Source organism: Balaenoptera musculus, chromosome 20, assembly GCF_009873245.2.
Source record: "Balaenoptera musculus isolate JJ_BM4_2016_0621 chromosome 20, mBalMus1.pri.v3, whole genome shotgun sequence".
NCBI classification, from domain to species: Eukaryota; Metazoa; Chordata; class Mammalia; order Artiodactyla; family Balaenopteridae; genus Balaenoptera; species Balaenoptera musculus.
In genome coordinates, this window is record NC_045804.1 from 4,714,722 (window position 1) to 4,734,981 (window position 20,260).

Sequence of the window (20,260 nt, forward strand, 5' to 3'; positions counted from 1 at the left end):
TGTGGGATCTTCCCAGACCAGGGCTCGAACCCGTGTCCCCTGCATTGGCAGGCAGACTCTCAACCACTGCGCCACCAGGGAAGCCCCCAAATTTCCCCTTTTTAAAAGGACACCAGTCCTATAGGATCTCAGGCCCACCCTACTCCAGTGTGATGTCATCTTAACTAATTACATCTGCAATGACCCTATTTCCAAGTAAGGCCAGATTCTGAGGTACCAGGGCTTAGGGCTTCCACATCTTTTAGGAGGACCCAATTCAACCCATAACACTAGACTTCTCTAACTTAGGATCAAGAGGCCAAGATTTGAAAGTGACATTCCCCAAAGATTAAAGACCGTGAACATCTATTCTTTGCGCCCAATACTCCTTCATGAGAAATGATACATTAAAATGGACACCAACGCAGGCAGCTCCAATGGGTAACTGGCCCATAATCTCTCTACCTTCACCCAACCCACATCTTAAACCTCCATGAGCTTCCAGACACTCATAATGCACTTCAGTTACAGAGTAATACACCCCTCAAATAATCCCACGCCAAAGCTGTTTATGTAACACTAAGGAGCCTTGATGTAGCTGCATCCAAGTAGAAATAAACATTTTATTCTATTCAGCAAAGGAAGGCTTCCTGGGGGAAGTGGTCACAGAAGGCTGAGAACAGAAACAGGCATCTAGGAAAAGACATGTATGTGAATAAGGCCCAACGCTGAAAAAGTTTCATATCAAATCGTTACCCGTTTCCCCAAATCCTCACAAAGAAACATTCAAGCTAGAATAGTTTCAGGGGGATAAAAAGCGCACAAAACAACAATTTCATTTACTTCTGCCTGGCTTCGGGTACAGAAAGTTTCAGGGGAGGGTCATACAAAAAGGCTCCCTTTCTCCGTGTCTTCTAACATATTATTTCTACATGAGTAAAGGCTAGTTACCCAAAGACTGATGCAGAACAAGAAGCCGATCACATTTCCCAATCTTATTTGCAAACAAGCGTTCATTTCCTGCTTATCAAGGCATCGTGCGGGCACTTTGTCTGTTCAAATCATTGTCTTAAGCCAGTGATGCAAACCACTGAGCAAGGCTGGCCCCAGCCAGAGCCCGGACGCTCAATGTCATTGAGCTCAAGGAGCAGATAATTAGTATTGAAAGGTGTGATTGCACCCCACTCAGCCAGGTAATCAGCCCCTGATTTCTCTTCAAGATTCTAGACCAATTGGAAATCTTAGCCCAAGAGGAGGCTGGAGGGAATTATCCTGGAAGTGTAGTATCCCTTTTCAAATATAAACACTGGACAATTATCCCAGCCAGTTAGCCCTTCCTTGCTCGGCACACGGCATCCCAGGCGGTGAGCGGAGGGGACCGTGCTCTTCCCAGGCAGGTCTGCCTCCTGGCCCCGGCTCCCATCGCCCCTCCCAAGACTGTGGCAACCTTGGGATGTCTCTGGAGACTGAGTCTCTTCATCCTGCTGCTTGTTTTGCAAACATTTGGCTGCTTCATGGGTACCTGCCCCGACCTGAGGCCCGAACTCCCTCTTGGCTGGGATGGGGAAGGCTTCTTGAGAAGGGCTGATCTCTTTTCCCACTCAGATCCGATGGCTTGGAAGTGAGAGATTGGACTGCATCTTTCTGCTATTCCTTCAAGGACGGAATTCCACTTCTCCGTTCTCCGACGCCAGCAGCCAACTTTGACAGAAAACTTGGTTAAATATTTCAATCGGCATAAAAACAAAACATCTAAGCCATGAGTTAAAGCCTCAAAAGAGAGCTCTAGTCTCCTTTCTGACGTAGGTGGGCCCTCCTTCGTGGATAGGGATGCCATCTGACAAGGAAGCTGCACATAGAAACGCAGTTGCCTCTCTATCAAAGGATGCTTTCTCCATCCCTTTACAGGGCTTTGCTTTAACCAAACTCACAATGGCCAACAGAGTTAGCAAAATAAACATGATCGTTCATAAAATACCGACTCTTCCCGGCTCTGATGGAGGTGGTGCAGGCGGCTACCTGCCCCCAGACTCAGGGGGGGGCCCAGCATATAAACAAAGTTTGCATGCAAGACTCCATGTATTGTCAGCATATCATGTTCGGGTTCCTGCCAACCTCACAGCAGGCACATAACTCTACATTATGTAATGCGGAGAGCAGCAAGGTTCTGGGAAAAGAGGCTTTTTGTTCCTTAGAACCTATCTACCCACTTGGGCAGATGTCTTCTGAATCAGGCCAAGCAACTCTCAGGAGCTGAGCCCCCAGAAAAGGTGCTCAGAGCCCCAGGTCACTGCTGTTCTTTCTTGCCTCTAGAAAATGCTGAGATTACAGTTTGTATTGCTGGGCAAAGGCCCTTTTTGCCCTCTGCACAAAGCTCATCTTGCTTCCAATGCACCCTATTTTCCCCTACATTCTATTATGAAAATCTCAAATATCCAGAAAATTTGAAAGAATCACCCAGTAACAACACATGAGACATATTTTTAAGTTATTGCCCTTCTCCTGCATGGCTCTTGTATTCCTACCCTCTTCTCCAAGCCACTTTTTTCAAGAGACTTTTCATGGGAAACCTATGACACGGGAAATCAGTACTCTGTGGTTCTTCAAGGTGATCTCCAGGGCTTCTGGCCTTCCTCTTTCAGAAGGGAGAAGAGCCTGGGTTACTGTTCTACACAGATCTGGTTTTTGATCTCAACCCTTCCACTTACCAGCTGTGTGAACCTGGATGTGTTATTGTCTTGCTCTGAGCCTCAGTTTGCCTTCAATTTATGATGGGCAGAGAGCTCACCCAATGAACCTAGGCTGAGCATTTATTAGACTCCAGGAACCCTTCCACATGACATCCGCTAGCTCAGATGCTCATGTGGCCTTGTGAGAGGGGCCCTAGTGTTGCCTCCCGTTGTAGAGAATCAGGCTGGACATCCAGGTCCTCTACCTTGTGGTGCCCTTGTAAAAGGAGCCATCGTGAGCATGGCATATTTAGTACAAAGTTTTTACTCACTGTGGCTTTTCAATGACTAATTCAAGGATTAGTATTAGCAGCAGTAGTATTTTTAGAAAGGGTCCCCAATCAGCACCCGGTTATAGACGAGAACATAGCCAACAATAAGTGCTTCTCATTGCCCTGGATTCCTGTACTCCATTCTTTTAACAATTGAGGCCATTACTATTGCCGGAGCACTAGGGATGCTACCCACCGCCCCCCCCAAACCCAGGGTCCCCTGGAGAGCTGTTTTCTGTCTAGCTGGCAAAGACCTTTCTGCAAAGCACTGCTTTGAGTGCTCAGATTTTAAATTCAGAAAACTGGATAGTACGGTTGTGATAGGAACCAGAGAATGTTAAAATGCCGTAGTTGGGTAAGGCCATGCTGTATCAGACAAATAGAATTCAGACACCAGCACTTGTTAAGGTATATCTTTTATTGGCTGGATCACCCTTTTTTTCTTTTTTTAAGTGATGGAAATTTATCAAATCTAAACTCTGTCCATATGCCCTGCTGTAAACATGGCTATTTACATCGTGGAAATGTTTCCAGGCGGACTCATCTCTCATCTGTTAAGCCCAAAGGTATTTTCCGTGGCGTCTGCCATACAAATTTGAAACCCTGAGAGTTCTGAGGCTCATGCCCCACAAATGATTAGCTCTTCTCTGTTTCTAGGGGAAGGCATGGGATTCCTTAAGCAAATGGATTGCCATCTTTCAGGCCAAAAAGCTCTTGACAGTTTCCAACCCTTCCCTCCTTCTAAGCTCCTTCACACACAACTCTAACCAGATTCCTCCATAAGGGAGCATGTCAGAGATTGCTAAGGTCAGTCTTCTGGCCTTGGGAAAGGCAAAAGAAGAGTGAGTGCATGCTAACTTTTGATGAAGAACTGCCTTTGAGTGAGAGATGCAACTGAAGCCCAGAGATGTGGTATAGCTTTTCTAAAGTCACAGAGCAAGTCAATCAAACAAAAAAAAAAAAAAAAAAAAGAGAGAGAGAATTTATGAGTTCTGAATCCAGAGTACTGCTGTGCGTTAGATAAGGAATAACGCCCATTTGCATAAGTCCAGAGACTCGAGAACTGAAACAAATCCTTGGAGAACAAGCGTTTTGGAAACAATTGAAAGCATGCTAATGACATTGTCTTTCTCAAAGAGTGCAGTTTCAGATGCACCAAGATAGGACACTGTTGATGAATCTGATACATTTTGCATCAGATGAAAAAGAAGGGGCATCTTCTGAGTCTTTGCCATTAGTAGTTGAAGAAGAAAAGTTAGAGTTTGGCTAAGAGATGCCCAGCCCAGGAGAGAGACAAAGGTTCACAGAACAGATGGACATGTTCAGAATGAAAGGGACCACCAACTGATCAAACCGTGAAACTCTCCCCAAAGTAGAGTCACAAGCAACTCCAGAGCTGTGTCTACAACCATACAAGGGTTCTTGCTAAAATCTAAAGAGAAGGAGAAGGAGTGAGGGGGGGGAGGAGGGATGAAATGAGGTAGCAGTGTCCATCAGGAGCCTACACACATTTATGAGAATTATATTTAAGAACTTGCTTTGGGAAGGACTCTCCTGACAAGTCATCTGGGCACATTAATCCTTCCTTGGGCCGTGGAAGTTCACCGCCAGCAGCTGACGTGGCCTCGTAGAGAAACAATCAAGGACGGGCGAGAGAAAGTGATGCTTTAGGTGGGCTGGCAGAACAACTTCGTGGACTGCTTTTTTTTTTTTAACATACTCACAGAACTATGTGAAGCCAAATGTTCTTCAGGCCGGGCCAGACGTTCTTCCCCCACCTTGGGGGTCTGCCAGTTTTTGCTGGCTCTCTCTCCACTGTCAAGCCTTCTTGTGAAATGACTGGTACTTCCTGCTTCCCGTCGCACCCCAGACCCAGACACGCTACCTCTCCCTGGGTAGCCGCCCTATGGTTTTGTGAAAGGGAGCCAAGGGGCTCTTGAGGACATAGGAGCCCTGTTCAGATGAGAACAGAAAGGAACAAGGTCATTTCCCCTGCTCCTTCCTAGTTTTCTTCTACCTTTTTCTGCTCCCCCTCATCTCTGACCATGGTCGCTTCTCCCTGGCTCTAATTCAGCGTCACATTCCTGCTTCTTTGTGTCCCAGCCTCCCAGCTACAAGGCCACGAGATGTTCAGAGAGCTCTGGCTCCAAGAAATTCTCATCTCCATAGACCTGTCTACCCACCTCCCACCTGCCTCAGAGAAACAGCCAACATTCCTTCAGTCCCACAGAGAAAGGGTGTGACTTGGATTACTCAATGAAGCCTCCGAGCCAGCATCTTATGCCCCCAAAACAACAGCGTTGTATTTTTCTTGGACTTGCTTCGTTTTATTTGGTTTCTCCTTTGATTAGCAGGAAGAACTCCTCTCCCTCCCCCTCCTTTTTTTTTTTTTTTTTTTAATCCACCAGCCCAGTTCTTCCGTTCTTCCAGTAGGATCCCAACCCCCAACCTCAATAAGGTGAAGCCCTGGATCATGAACTTGAGTGACATCAGTGAGCTTGAGAAACGCCATCCGTTTCTCCCAGGCTGTCTCACACATGGGAATCATCTCTTGGGAGCCTACAGGCCATCTCCGATCTGTTTGTTTTGGATGCTAATCCCAGGACGCTGGGTGAGGTGTTAGTCAGACTGACCTTTCCCATTTTCTGAGTCAGTGATCTTAGATCACTAAGTCAGGCTCTAAGTGTTGAAAATGAAAATCAACGTGTGGGCCCCGCCAGAGGGAGCCGGGAAGGTGGGAACAAAGGGGTGAGAGGGGAAGGTGACACGTTGGTTTTGGTTGAGACAAACAAACACAACCCTCTATCTGAGATCAAATCCATCCTCATCAAAAAGGATTCTGAGCGTTTGGGATGAGGCTCATATTACAAAGAGTCTTACAGGGACTTGACCCCCTCTAGACACGTATTGCCTCTGAAAGGGCTAGTATCAGTCGGAAGTCTCAAGAGAGCTTCCATCCATCCCCAAACAACCCAATCTCCTGGTATTCACGGAATTTTCTGTTTAGTTGTCTACTGAGTTGGGAGGTTGGTTGGGCTGCAAGAGACATTTATGGAGTATCTTACCTCTCACCAGGCGAGGGCATTTAGGGCACCCACCAATTCCACCCCAAGCTTCTCTATCAAACAAATAGATCTAATGGAATAACAATGCTCATAATGCCAGGTGCTTGTTTGGATTGGCTTTTTAAATCCAGCTCTTATCTCAGAGGTCAAAGTCCCTAGTAAGCCTGAGGCAACGCCGCTTAAATATCAATGGAAACTCAGACAAGGCAACTTCTCATTTTTAACAGGAGAAAACAGGCTCCTTGAGAAGCAAAGTGTTTCTTCAAAAGGTCACACAACATATTTACAGGAACACAGAGGTCACATTTTTGGTCTAAGGAACCCTGGGTTTAGGATTATTAACGGAAAGCTATATGGACGTTGCATTGTGTTGGTAAAAGTTAGTTTTTAGGTTTAACCGAATATACTGACCATCCCCTCAAGCTCTGTTGCATTAGAATCTTCAGAACTCTCCTATCTCCCAAATCGTCAGTGAAACATTTTTTCTCCTACCTAACCAATTCCAGCACACAATCTGGACTTCCTTTCACTTAAACGTATCAAGCATAGCAGGTGCAATTCCCTTCAACAAATATTTGTTGAGCACCAATTACCTTCAAGGCATTTGCTCAAATCAGATAAAAAATGCTAAACCCGCTTGTGAAGCAAACCATCCCTTATCACACTCTCTCTCTGTTTCCAAAATTCAGCACCTCACTCCTTTCTTTTTTTTTTCTTCTACCATCCTGTTCTCAAGAAGCGACAACTTGATTATAAAAAGAAAGAAATTATCCCTATTTTCTTTTCTCAGAGAACACGCACACACAGACACATAGCCACGCACGCACATCTGTATAAAATAATTATTTGTCAGTAAGATCTCCCCAGACGTCATGGATGAAAATACACTAGGCCCGTCTAAGCTGCGAGTATGCATTTTTTTTAAGGCTCCACGAAAAGAAAAAGAGAAAAGGCAAAACCCAACAGGACCCTAAAGGAGTCAGATCCCTTTCTATATTGTCAGGTAATTGTTAGCAGAAATCGGCTGTAATAACAAGCCATTTTAAAGGAATGCCAATTCAACTCACTCCTGCTCAAAGAAGATCCAGAGTCTGCCTTTGTTCCTAACCTGGGCAGTTTTGAGAAAATAACAATACCTTCTTTTAGAAACCGTGGGGAATCTGAAAGGTAGGGCTTCTACTCTCCCAGATAAGGGCTGGCAGGAACGGTGAGTGCTACCAAGGGCAGGCTGGTGTCAGCTCTTGCTGGGGGGCAGCCAGGAGCCCCTGGAGGAGAGGGCCATCCTCCAGGGAGGCAGGGAGGTTTGGGGCGGGGCTGGAGGGGTGGGGGGGCGGGGTGAGGGTTGTGGCAGGAAGAGAGCGTCTTGCTTTCAGAAACTTAAAAAAGGATCTCAACTCCTTGGTGTGGACGGGCCAGCCCAGGCCTCCATAGTGGCAGAAACACCAGTCTCTTCGGAAACGGCTCCCTGCTGACGGTATGTTTGCAGTCTGGGACAGTTTTACACCACTGGTTCCTTCCAAGAGTCTGAGGTTTAGGGTTTGGGTGAGCTTGAGGGTTAGTCTTTTTTTTTTCTTCCCCCCTACCTTTTTATTCACAGTTTCCAATACACAAAGCACTTTATACCATCCATGGAAACCCCTGTGGCCACAGACTAGAAAAAGACTATGACGAGTGTCCGACACACGCGGGGAAGGCAGAGGGCAGTGTCCAGTTATGTGGCACGGACGTGTTGCTTTTTTTAAAAAATCAGGTCCCCAAAGCGGCATTTCTTTGCAAAAGGCTGGACGGGCAAGGGCTTCAGCTAAGAGAGCAGCACAGCCTGACATGATGGATTAAGAAATGAAGTTGCCTTGAGTTGGTCCATTTGGGTAGTTGTGTAGCACAAGCCAGGCCTCTCTTAGACATTCGTGAAATGTTTGTGGAGTGAATGTGCGATGCTTTTTTAAAGGGCTCTGTGTCATCGTTAGAATGTACTGGATGCTTCCCAGAGGCCGGAGTCCTAACGTTTCAATCTGTCATTGTTCTCATCCCCACTAGACTCCCTGGCTCCCCTGAGAAGGATCTGAGCTCAGGAAACATCAATAAAATGTGCTACTAGGGACTTCTCTGGTGGTCCAGCGGTTAAGGGGGCCGGGGTTCGATCCCTGGTCAGGGAACTAGATCCCGCCTGCTGCACCTGAGACCCGGCGCAGCCATATGAATAGATAAATAGGTAAATAAATAAATGTTTTTTAAAATAAATTAATAAAATGTGCTACTAAAATAACTGATCTTTGTTCTTCTCTTGAGGTCTTCTGTCCCTTTCTGTATACTCTCTGGAGATAGTCCTGTGCAATCACCTTTACCCACCTTTCCTTTTTTCCAACCAATTATACCGGAATGATTGCCAAAAATGAAGACTGAGCCCAGTTGAATTCTAATCTGGCTCCTCCATAGAGAAAACGCTAGAGAACGGTGGAAAGGACACCATCAGGGAATCTGAGCTCCAAGTCTCTGCAGCATCTGCCCACCCCCCTCTTTGGAGCATCAGTTTCCTCTTTCCTTAAACCAGCATCACAACCCTCTCCCCACGTGCTGTACACCATCAAGTCTCAAACATCAATCTTTGCTGTACAAATGAAATGTCTTCTCATACAGACCAAGTTTGAACCAGAGGATTCTAATCTTGATTCCTCCCCGAAAGAATGCATTCTTCTCCTACACTGTCCTTCTCCAGGGTCTGGGCAGGAGGGGAGAATGGCTATAAGGCAAACAGCGAGTACCAATGGGAAGTGAGATCACCAGGTTACTGAATCAGCCGTGACTTAATGCAAAACGCAAGACAGCCACTTGAGAGTCAGAAATCCCAGCAGCCCCTCTTCCCTCCCAAGCCCTTCTCTTCCACTGACAGCCTTGTTTGGGAACTTTTGTCCCCAAATCTGGGTTGCCTCATAAAACACAGAGTCCAAAGGAAATAAGGCAAGGCCAAAAAGAAACAAGGCTATGGGTAAAATTTCCCCCACTGGAGAAGAGAGATGACAATGGCATAGCCCATCTGGTCTTCTGAGTTTTTACACAATAAGCATCCAAGCGTTGGTGGCTATTGTTTTCTTGTTTCACTGTTGCTGTTAGTGTGGGTTTTTCGCCCTTTGCCCTTAGAGCTGTAAAAGTTTGGACAAGTGACTTAACCATTCTAAACCTTATCTTTCTCATCTATTAAATGGGGGAAAGGAAGAAGTACCATGAAAGGTTTTCTTGGGGGGATACAGGTGACATATCCAGGTAAAGCCCTTACCAGATTGCCAAGCACATGGTAAGGGCTCTGCAAACACTTCTCTTATTAATAAATGACCCAGTGGAGCAAAAAGGGACAGGGTGATGACACAGGGCCCTGCCTTCCAGAATGGTGAGGACTTCTCCAGGATTAGGGGGACAGTGACCTCCCATTTCTGCTATGTTGAATAAAATGATTTTGAAAACCTGGACAAGCCTGGATCAAGATGTAAAAAAGCTGCCACCCAACCCAGAGAAGAAAGAAATCCCAACACACCTCAGAGTGAAATGACGGCTGTGAAACGATGTCAACCAAGGCACCACTTCTGCAAACACAGAGAGGTTCTCCTGAAAAGGAAATGAAGAGGAGGAAAGACAGGTCAGATGTGCAAGGTTCAAGTCACACTTTGTCCTCTGCTCCTGTGAGACAAAGGTGGCCAAACCCTGATTAGGGGAGAAGGGAGGAGATAAGATCAGAGACACATTTCACAAAAGGGTAGAGCCCCCCGTCTCTCCGCGTGACCCAGAAAAGAGCCAGAGCCCAAGGAGATCTCCGGGGGAACAGTGAGAACGTGGGGGAGCGGTCTGCTTGCACGAGGCGGCCTGCGGGCCTGGGAGCCAGAGTTCCGTGGAAACAGCGGTGTGTGGCACTCTGCGTGTGTGGGACGCGCCAGGGGAGGCAGATGTGACCCTGGCAACACGGGATCCAGGGACCTGCCTCTCCCCTTAACTGCGTGACCTTGAGCAAGCCACACGCTCTTTTCAGGGCTTCTGTTTCTGAACACGAAAAAGCAGGGAGAATAATTTCTTCCCCTCACAGCGTCCTAAACATGTCCAGGGAATACAGCTGATGAGTGGATGTAAGGGCACTTCAAAAGCAGAAGCAGGAAGCAGCCGCAAGGAGTATTCATTAGCGGTGAAATTATTTTTCAGTAACAAGTGAGAAGGCACAAGAGCCGATTCTTTAGAGTGATGCGTGTGTGCGCGTGTGCGCGTGTGTGCGCATGTACGCGTGCGCGTGGGAGAAAAAGAGAGAGGGGATAGAGTGTGAACCCCCAGGATTCCTGCCCCGGAGCGAGTGATTCCGCAGCGTGTGAATGGGCGTTCGGAGGGAACCGCGTAGAGCTACGATGGGTGAGTCCGGGTAGGTGCTGGTTTTGTGGGGCGGAGTGATGGAAATCACAGTGTGGATGGAAATGGACACAGTGCACTGAGTAGGGAGAATACAGGCTCTAAACAGACTGGAGGCTTCTCTTCCCTAAGCCGGGAACCCCACATTTCCTACCCGGGGTGGCGCCCACTGGCTGGAAGAGAATGCCCATCCTCGACCCCTCACTGCATCACCCCACCCCTATGGCACCAATTTTCACCCAGGAAGAGCAAAGAGCCGTGACACTTTGACACTTAATAGCTAAATAAATACATGTTGAAATTAACTCCTCCCACCCTGCCCCACCCCACCCTCAAGCCAGTGCAATAGTTCCCAAAGCTCCAGTTTCTCTCCTCCTCCTGTTTCTCCTTGCCCTCTACCTCTCCTTCTCCCCTTCTTCTTCCTCCAAGTTAGTCACTGTTTGGAATGAGGGGCAGGGGTGGAGATGGGTGATTTTGTTTTTCAAGTGCCTTTGGTTGGAGAGGATGTAGGGTGTTAGGTCCAAACATTACCGCAAGAGTCCCCCAAGTCCCTAGACATCGTACATCCACGTTACACACACTTTCATTCTCTCTTTCCCTTTAAATCCCCCCCGCCCCCAAAGAGGAGTAGGGAAGGGATTTGTGCTCCTGGGGCTCCTGGGACTGATTAGCCTGCAGATTTCAGGTAGCTCCAGCCACATGTGCAGCCCACATGACACCCCTAATTCCATACCCACAGCCCTCCTTCTCCAAACAAACAGCAGCGCCCTTGGCAGAGGAAAGAAAATGCCTTTCTTAGGGGAGCTGCAGAGGAAAGCCAGGTCATAACTGTCTGCTCTGCTCTGGACCACCCCCCTTCCCCACTCTCCCCGCCCACCATTCATTCCACAGGCAGCCACACCGCGAGAGAGGCTCATCCATGAAAAGGACTGTACCTCATGCTTAGAAAAGCAAGCAAGAAAACCAGGAAGAGAAAAATATTTATTATCCTTGTATATTTGGGTAGCAAGGTCTGGGGGTTTTAGAGGTTCTGATATGTTAATAATGATTTCAGTTTGTGGTTTGTTTTCTCAGAACCTGTAAATCCAGGCCAGAAATGTACAAAGATTGTAATCTAAAAGCTTTACATCCATCACTCCAAAAATTCTCCAAAGGCATGTCTCCAACACTCTTTCCTATAGGAAGAAGTCAGAGGGTAGGAAATTTAAAAGAGGATTCCAGAACAAGGACAGACTTCCTTGTGAGTGGCATAGGCAGCCGTCTACGGGACACATTTTGGAGGGGAGCTATAAAGATATCTCATCCGACCAGCCAAGGTGTCCCACCACGTGACTAGCAGAAATCTACCATTAGATATTCATTGCTGTGGCTAAGTTTTGGTCATTCATTCTCTAAATGAATCTTTATTCGGCAGAGTCTTTGTGGCATATAGACTGGGGATACAAAGAGAATAACACTCTGTACTTGTCCTCAAGGAGATCACAGTTTAACGGTAAACATATCCACACAAAGGACAAATGACAACACAAAGAGGCATGAACAAAATGTTATAAAAACAGAGAGATAAGAGCAAATATCCATTCCTGGGGAGACCTCAAGTCTTCACAGAGGGGTTAGATCTGTGAAGACCTTGGATCTCTATCTCCTGTTAACGTCTGGCTACCTCTGAGACCAAGAATATACTAAGTATATAGTCATTTACTCCATAGTCTGAATAAGGCTCACATCTTTCCCAAGAGAACAGTAGATGAGGGCAGCTTTTATCTGAGAGAGACACCTTTCCCTGAAAAGGGAGAGGTGTGCTGCCGGCAAGCGTAAGGAAGGCTCCCCAGTCCATGAGAAAGGAAACTCCTGAAGATGAGGGATAAGCCAGTACATAAATCCAGGAAGGCTGGGCCGGTTCAATACATGAGTCATTGAGGAACAACCAAAAAACATGGAAAAGACCTGAGGAATTAGGACTACTCTCAGGAATGAGCAAATGAAGGCAAATCAATAATTCTTTCTAAGGAAATTCCAAGGAAGCTTTGCTTGGGATTTCTTAGAATCAAAAGAGAACCTGGTCTTTTCTCTGAACCCATTCTTAAGTCTCAAATGCAGCCTCACTCTCACTTCCTGGTTTGTTTGACTGAAAATCAAAGTGCCCTTGGCAGAAGTGGGCTGGCGAAGCCTGGGGACAAAGGAAGGGGTCGGTGACCGTTCTTGCCATCCTCTGCCTAACCTGTCCGGTCCTCTTGGCTGATACTAACCCAAGACTTGGCTAAAGCAGGTCTCAGACCTTGCTGAGCTGAGGAAGTGAGCTTGGAGGCAAACACCTCCACCAATATCACTGTGAAACCCCGCTTTCCTCAGATCTAAGCTCCTGGAGGAGAGTCAGAATCAAGAGAGCCTCCTCCGTGCCAGGAAAATAAAAAGCAATTAGTGACTTTTGCTTTAGGCAGAATCGAAAGGGGAAAAAGAAATCTTGGAGCCTCACAAAACCCCACCTTCCTGGGCCTCTCCGGAACCACAATGTTCAGCCCACTCAGCGTTTGGCCAATGCCACCCTCTCCTCCCTCAGAAGATTTCTTTGCTCCTGGAAAATCATCTGGAAACTGTCATCACCACTGTGCTGGTTGGCAGATGTCCTCCAAAGAGAAAGTGAAGCGTATACCCCACACTACAAGGCATTTCTGGGCTTGGACCAAGAAAGGGGGGGGCGGGGCGGGGAAAATGATGGCTGAGGCACAGGGCAGAACAGGATCAGCGGGGACAGAAGGAGATAGGTGAGCTCTGGGGGCAAGAGGGAGGAGATGGAAAGGGATCGTACACTGAGCCAGGAGCTTAGAACCACTTCTCCCTCAGCACTTTGATGGAGCAGCAAGGATGGGAAGTAGCTCTCTGTGACCCATGCATTCTTTCAGGGCAGGAAGAGGGGAAACCATGGCAGAGGCAGAGAGAGCAGATCTCAGAACATAGTGAGTCCAGAGGACAAAGCAGGGAATGGGTGGAATTCAGAGGCTGAATTCTGATGGAAACCAGACCAGGAGACAACAACAGCAGGGACCCAATCTTGTCCCCTTTGGATGTTCAGGCACATAGCAGGCCCATCAAGCAATGTCCACTGAACTGATTTATGTGGGGGCTGAGGATGACTAAGGTTGGGCTCTCTGGGGCAGAGATGACAAGGGAAAGAATGACCGGAAAGGGTATGGGAATGGAGAGAACAAGATGTCCCCACTGCGCTGTACTTCCTCCAGAACTGTACTCCACTATCTGGGGTCCTGGAGGCAACACTCAGACCTACGGAGCCCGTCCCCGCACAGCCGCCCGGGGTCACCCACACCTTGGAAATCTGCAAGCACCAGAGGCACCTGGTTTGCTGCCCATGATACCTCATGCGTTTAGGACAGTTGAGGTTCAGACAACAGCTGGATTCGGGGCTCCTTCCCAGGCCAGGCCTCTGGGGGGGAGCAGACCCTGGAGGCAGGGGGTTAAAGCCAGGATAGAGCATGTGAGCCAAGACTACCCACCCTACCTTCCTTTCCTAGTGGAGATAGAACCCGCCTTCCATCAGACACCACTTTTCTGAGGACAACCTCCCAACCTGTGAGACGTCGCCACTGCTCCCAGAAAGGGAGTATTTAAGGAAAAGGTGCCTCCATTTAGGGCTCTCTAAGACTACCTGTCCCTTTTGAAGAATAATAAATGCCCTGAGGTCCGAATCTCTAGTGACCCTACCCTTAAATTATACGGAGAACTGCTATTTGTCGCTGCGTTGCACGTGGTTATGAAGGCAGGTGAGACTAAAAGGACAGTCCTCGTCTGTCAACCGAAGCTGGCAGTTTTGTGAGCTTTAGGGGCACCGGGGAGGGAAGTCGTTTCTGCCACCACTCCTGCCTCGTCCAGGCTGTTGGGCCTTCTCTCATGTTTCCTCCCACCGGGAAACTGGGGGAGCAGCAGTTTCCAGCCCAAGAACTCAGTGAGACAGAAGCAATCTGCACTGTCCCATTGGAAGTACACACGTGTTGTCCTAAAGATGGAGACATGGACACTGTGAGAGTTTTCTGGGTCTTAACGATGTAAAGGCGAGGATACAAAAAACAACCATGACAGCATCAACACAACAAAACCCCTGTTCTTCTCATCTATGCCAGGCCAAATCTCACGCTCGTCAGAAAGGGCGGGCGAGGGGGGGGCATTTAAGAGTTTACTTACTCCTTTTACATCAGTGAAAGGGCCTTGGGAGAAAAATGTCACGGAGAGAAGAAAAAAAAAAAAAGAAAAAGGAAACGAAAAGAAAGAACCTGCTTTCTCAAAATGCCTCATCTGCCTATTGGAAGCTGGGAGAGAACAAGAGACACCCCTTGCTCCTCCCTTGAAACAACCCCGGGAGGGAATCAGGTAATCATGCTGCCTGTCTTCCCTGCAGGCTTGCAGACAGCGACGCGGACCAAGAAATTAATTTGAAATAAACAATGACAAGGCAGGAAGCCCAGCGGGTCCCCCGGGTTCCCTGTGGCCCCCACTTGGAGAATCCCCAAGGCTGTTTAACCAGGCTCTTGGTCCGCCTACCCTCTACAGTTTTTGCGACGTCACCACTCTGAGAACCCTCCGCTTTAAGACTTCACTCCGGGGAAACTCGAAAGTTGGGGGCTGACCTCATGGCCTTGGCCTTCCCGGGGCCCTCGGGGCAGAACGCGCTACCGCTGCCGCCTGAGCTCGGACCGGAGGGCAGGCGACCCAGCTGCGCTCTCTGCCCTTGAGCCTCGCTCACGCCGCTCCGAACCGGGGCCCAAGTCTCGGCAGGAAGGATGCCCGGCTTGGCCCTGAGAACGTAGAGGTGCCAGAAACCCGGGCGATGCGCTCTGCCCCGGGGATAGAAAAGGACTGCGAGAAAGACACAAGATAACTTGTCTTTAATTCTGACAGTTACCTGCGTGATTGTTCAATAACACCATTTCTCACTTTTCGTAGTTGGATGGAAACATTTCCCAGATTCATAAAGATCCGAAATAATCGCCCACCCTTGAGGACATCTTAGAGGGAGCGGCTGTTAGAGTCGCCTCAGGCTGAGATTAAGTCCTCGCTCTAGAACCCGCCGTCCGTTTGGGGAATCGGCACAAAACTCCTGAGAATCTCAGCTCTTTTCTGTCGGTTCCTTCCCTGGGACCGAACACAGCCTGAACCGAAAGGGGACCCGAGGGGAGGCAGGTGAGAATCTGATCTACAGAGGAAACTCCTGGGGGCTGAAGTGAGCGCCCTGACCCTGTGGCGCCCTCGGCAACCGAGGCACCGCTGCGTCGAGCGCTTATTTTATTTGTGTTTTTGAAACATCAAGGCAAAAGCGCCTTCAGCTGAAAATGCCTGAGAGGTTTTTAAAAGAGGAAAATTGTGGAGGGACGGAAAAACAAAAAAACAAAAAAACAAAAAGCAAAAAACACTTGGCCCAGGAAATTTCCCGCAGGCCGTCCTAGGGATGCGTGGAGGCAATCCGAATGACGCGCGGCTCCCTTGTACCTTGACTAAAACCAGATATTTTCGAAAAAGTAAGGTTAAAAAAAGAGAGCACGCTCCCTTCGGAAGCCAAGCCCCTTTGGGACCGGGACTCCCCCACTCCCACCCCTCCGTTCCCCCTCGGATGGCCGGCCAGCCCTGGACTGGCCAGCTCCTCCAGGCTCTTGCTTTGGCTCGGGTCCGCGCCCCCGGGGCGCCGCGCGGGGTGGCAGCCGCCGCTGCCCCAGGCCCGGCCGGGTCACCGGGGAGCACACTGACGGCTCGTGCCTCCTTCCCCCGACACCTCCTCCCGTCCAGCTCACCCCCTTTTCTCTTCGAAAACAGAGAGGGGAAGAAAAGTGAAATGCCCCTCTCGGCCTGCAGTTTTAGGGGCGCTGGAATTCTATAGTCTTGGGTGACGCTGGTCGGTTAATCTCCCAGAATAGGGCGCCCGTTTGGGGAGAAATTTGCATGGAGAAACGTACAGTCACATGCGTTTATGGAACGTGTTGCTGGGAGGTCTGGAGGCCTGCGATGTCCAAAGATCACATTTATTTGGCCGGTTAACAGATATTTATTGCGTACCTAACGAAGCGACCTGGGACTTTCCTCTGCCCTCTTGCTGTTGCCGTCCGGCCCAACGCTTGTCCTGGGACAAGCTTACCTGCCGCTCCTTTTCAAAGAGAACTGGTGTCGGGCCCGCAGAGCGACAGGCAGACAGGATCCACGCCCAGTGAAGAGTGCTAATTACCGAGGAGCGGTTGGCAGCGGAGGGAGGGCCAGAGGACCTGAGGGTGCCGCCAGGGACTGGGGTCTTTGACCTCAAGGGAACCAGGCCAGGGGAACTGGCGCAGAGAAGGGGCATCCCTCGTCCTGGGCACTTATGTAGAAAACGTTGCCCGGGGCTGAGATCTTTGGGAGACGCTGCTGCTCTCACCCCGACCAATTTCCTCCAGGACGTGCCTCCCTGCACAAAACGGATTTAGACACAGTCCCCACTTTTGCTAAGGAATTTTGTAGAGGGAGGTCGTGGTCCTTAATTCCCCAGGCAAAGGGAACCCATCCGCCCACACCGTCCACCCCCATCCGAGACGGAAACCCCCCCCAGACCCCCGGTGTTTGCGCCAGCCCCCCCCCCTCCCCCGAGCCAGCGAAACTTGCTCAGCGCCAGCACCCCTGGGCTCCTGCCTGGGCTCCCGCGTAGACGCGGAGGGAGATCGGCCGCCCGGGCTGGGGAAATTGAGCCCGGCGCCGGCCCCCGACGCCGAGGAGAGAAGCGGGGGTGGGGGTGGGGTGGGGGTGGGGTGGGGGGAGGTATCCCAGACCTCGGTTTCCCGAGGTTCCCCTTGGGATCCGCTCGCACCTCCAAGGCTCCGCTCCCGGCGGCAGACCTCGCGGCGCTGGCTGCGGAGCGGGACCCAAGCGCGCGACTCGGGATCCGTGGAGTGCGGTCCATCGCCTGCCCCTTTTCTTGATCTGCGTCCTTTTCCTCCCTCAGCCCCACTAGACTGTTTAGCTCCCAGGCAGAGCGCTCTGGCTGAAAGTGGGCCGACAGCCTCAGTTTCCCGATCTATAAGCGGAACATTGTGAAACGGGTTTCTTTCCCTCGGGTTCTCTCTGACTCAGGTGCTCCGGTCGGGGACTGCGAGCGTTCTTCCCTGGGCAGGTTAGGGAGGTCAAGGGCGACGCGGAAGAGCCCCGGCAGAGAGGTGGAGGAGTTGGCACCCGAGCGCTTGCAGAAAGGCAGGATCGCCCCCACTGGCTAATGGACGGTGCCCACGGGTCAGAATTGGCCTGGTCCCGGCACGCCGAGCAGAGGGCAACGCTTGGCACCTGGGAGCCCGGGGTCATTGTGGTCTCGGTGTCCCCGTTCTGTGCAGAACAGAAACGTCAGGCATCTCGAACGCTTTTTTTTTTTTTTTTTTTTTGCCCCGTGCCCTATAGACACACACCTCCCAGTTCCCCTAACTGGGATGCCCAGAGGTGGATCCGCACGGAGGGAATATCGAGTAAGGAATTTTCTGCCGAGATAAATCTCAGCAGCAACACGCAGTCCTGACTGAATGGAACACAACCACCCCCCCTCCACCACCATCTAAGTTTTCCGCAGTTTCTGTGTTAGACAGTTTCTGGGCTTTGGCGCCCCTCTGGATACAGCTAAAAATTGCAGTCCGTTTTTAAGTCAACTGATTGTTTACCATAGGTTTTCAAAAAGATACAAAAATGCTGGCATCAAACGAACAGAAAAGGGATACACCCCGGTAACTTACGATTTAAAATGCGATATATTACGTATCTCCTATTACATAATTATACTAAAAATATATTATGTGTACGTATTTATCTTGACAAATATTTAGTGAAATCTTCCAAAATATCTTAAAGTCACAGTCGTCTTCACTGCCTTTATGCCAGTAAACATGGGAATTACAATAAAATGCGACTAAATACAGACGGCCTGGTTAAAACTTCTGCCTGAAGTTCTGGCCTCTGAGTCCCCTCCTGGGTCAGGTGTCTGCGAAGGCACAGTTTATACTAACAACTGTCCCCTCCCTAGGATACAGAAATCAGTCCATACTAACCGGGATTTTTTTCTCCTAAGAAAGGACGAAGTTGTTCTTATACTTTCCGAGCGTATTCACGGAGCCATGAATACAAGGCTATTGTATGATGTCTCTCAAACGGGTAAACAAGCTACAGGGTACTAAAGACATCCACTTGTGAGTGACATTCGTTTAAAAAGTAAATATTGTTTAACAGGTTTGTAGCTGACTACCTTCTGAAGAGTTCCATTTCCTGTAACAAATGTTGACTTCTTCAGAAAGACGTTCTTTTAAAACGAGATTTTAAAAAATTCTTCAAGGAAAACATTCTTTGAAACCTTGCAATAGTGTCCGCAATTTGCAAATTAGAAATAAGAAGTCTTTGCTATGATGTGGGCCGATGGACACTAACAATAATTTAATTCGGAGGCGAACATTGGCGAGAGCCAGAAAGGAGTGGGGGGAACGTTTAAAATTGAATTTTCCACAGTTGTGCGTTTATTTGTGATTCTGGAGACATGTAACCCGCAGGCGACTAAGATTTTTCTTCTCTCCCAGAACAGAGCCAACCAAGCTGTAAGCAGTTCGTGTAAACACAAAGGCTGTGCTCAAATCACACTTGAAATACATCAGAGACACCCCCAGCCCCCTCCCCAGAGCTCCCGAACGTCTGCAAGTCAGAAAGGACCCGACTAAAGTCAGGACGACAGGCACTTCACCGCTCCAGGTGTTTTGTAAAAAAAAAAAAAAAAAAAAAATGGGCGAAAGCAGGCAAGCAGCACGACTCCACCAAAGTGGAGTGTTTTGTCTGCAGTGGTGCCCATTGGTTTGGCCTTTTCAAACCAAGGCACCGGCCTCAGCCTCGCGGCCCAGGACAGCCACACTCGCAAAGTTCGACTTCTCAAAGCCAGAGCAGTATGCAAACTCTTTCCAGGGGCAACTCTGCTGGCGTTCTGATTCGACCAGAAGTGAAAAGCAGAACCTCCGAGCAGTCGCCCTGTCACGGAGGAGGGTCGGCGGGGTGGGGGGCTGGGGAGGGGGCGGCTGGAGAAGGACTTGTCAGAGTTCAAGGTCGGTGAGGCGCGCGGGACGGCTCCCGCGAGCGCGGGGCTGCGGCGTTGCCGCAGCCGCCAGCCTGAGCGGGGACCTCGCTGTGGTTTTCATTGATTCCCTTTGCAGGAGCGCAGCCGAATCCCGACCAGCCGCACCAGCCCGGCGAACCAGAGCACGTTAAATCTATTTATATGCATTATTACCGAGGAACGGCGGGCGTTGAGTCACCAAAACTTTTGCTTCGCAAGACAATTTCTAAGCGCTTTCGGCGGAGGCCGGCTCCAGGCGCGGAAACTGGGCTATGATTTAAGTCAGGAGCGACAGCTTTTCGAATACGGCAAACTCCGACTAAGTCCCCGGGACCGCGGAGAAAACAGCGAACAGAAATGCTTGGGGGTGGGGAGAGATCCTAGTCTACACACACACACACACACACACGCGTGCGCGCAAAGATTCGCGCGGAGACGGCACCGAATTCTGACATTACCAGAGCACGGCAAACTTACACACTTGGACGTCCCGGGTCCCCCGCCTTCCCCGCAGCACCCCACCCCCCCAACCCCCCACCAGCAGACCAGCGGCTGCGCTCCCCTCCCCGCTCCGCCCCTCCCCTCTCATCACCCTGCCCAGCGCCACAATCCTCCTCCCCCCCAAAGTGGACCCAATCAGCTGCCTGCCAAGCCCTGAAACCTGAAATGCCGTGCTGTGATTGGCTGACGTCTCTAAGGTGAGGGGGTGTATTTATTAAAGAGCCGCTGGGC

The 20,260-nt window shown here is 49.6% G+C and overlaps 1 long non-coding RNA gene across 1 annotated transcript; it reads right to left on the minus strand.

The window, feature by feature from the left end:
- Positions 1 to 625: 625 nt before the first annotated feature.
- On the minus strand, positions 626 to 20,037 carry LOC118886972. Its single transcript, XR_005017838.1, has 3 exons — positions 20,006 to 20,037; positions 9,575 to 9,645; positions 626 to 1,680 (listed from the first exon to the last, which is right to left on the minus strand). It is a non-coding gene; the product is annotated as an uncharacterized LOC118886972 (long non-coding RNA).
- Positions 20,038 to 20,260: the final 223 nt, after the last annotated feature.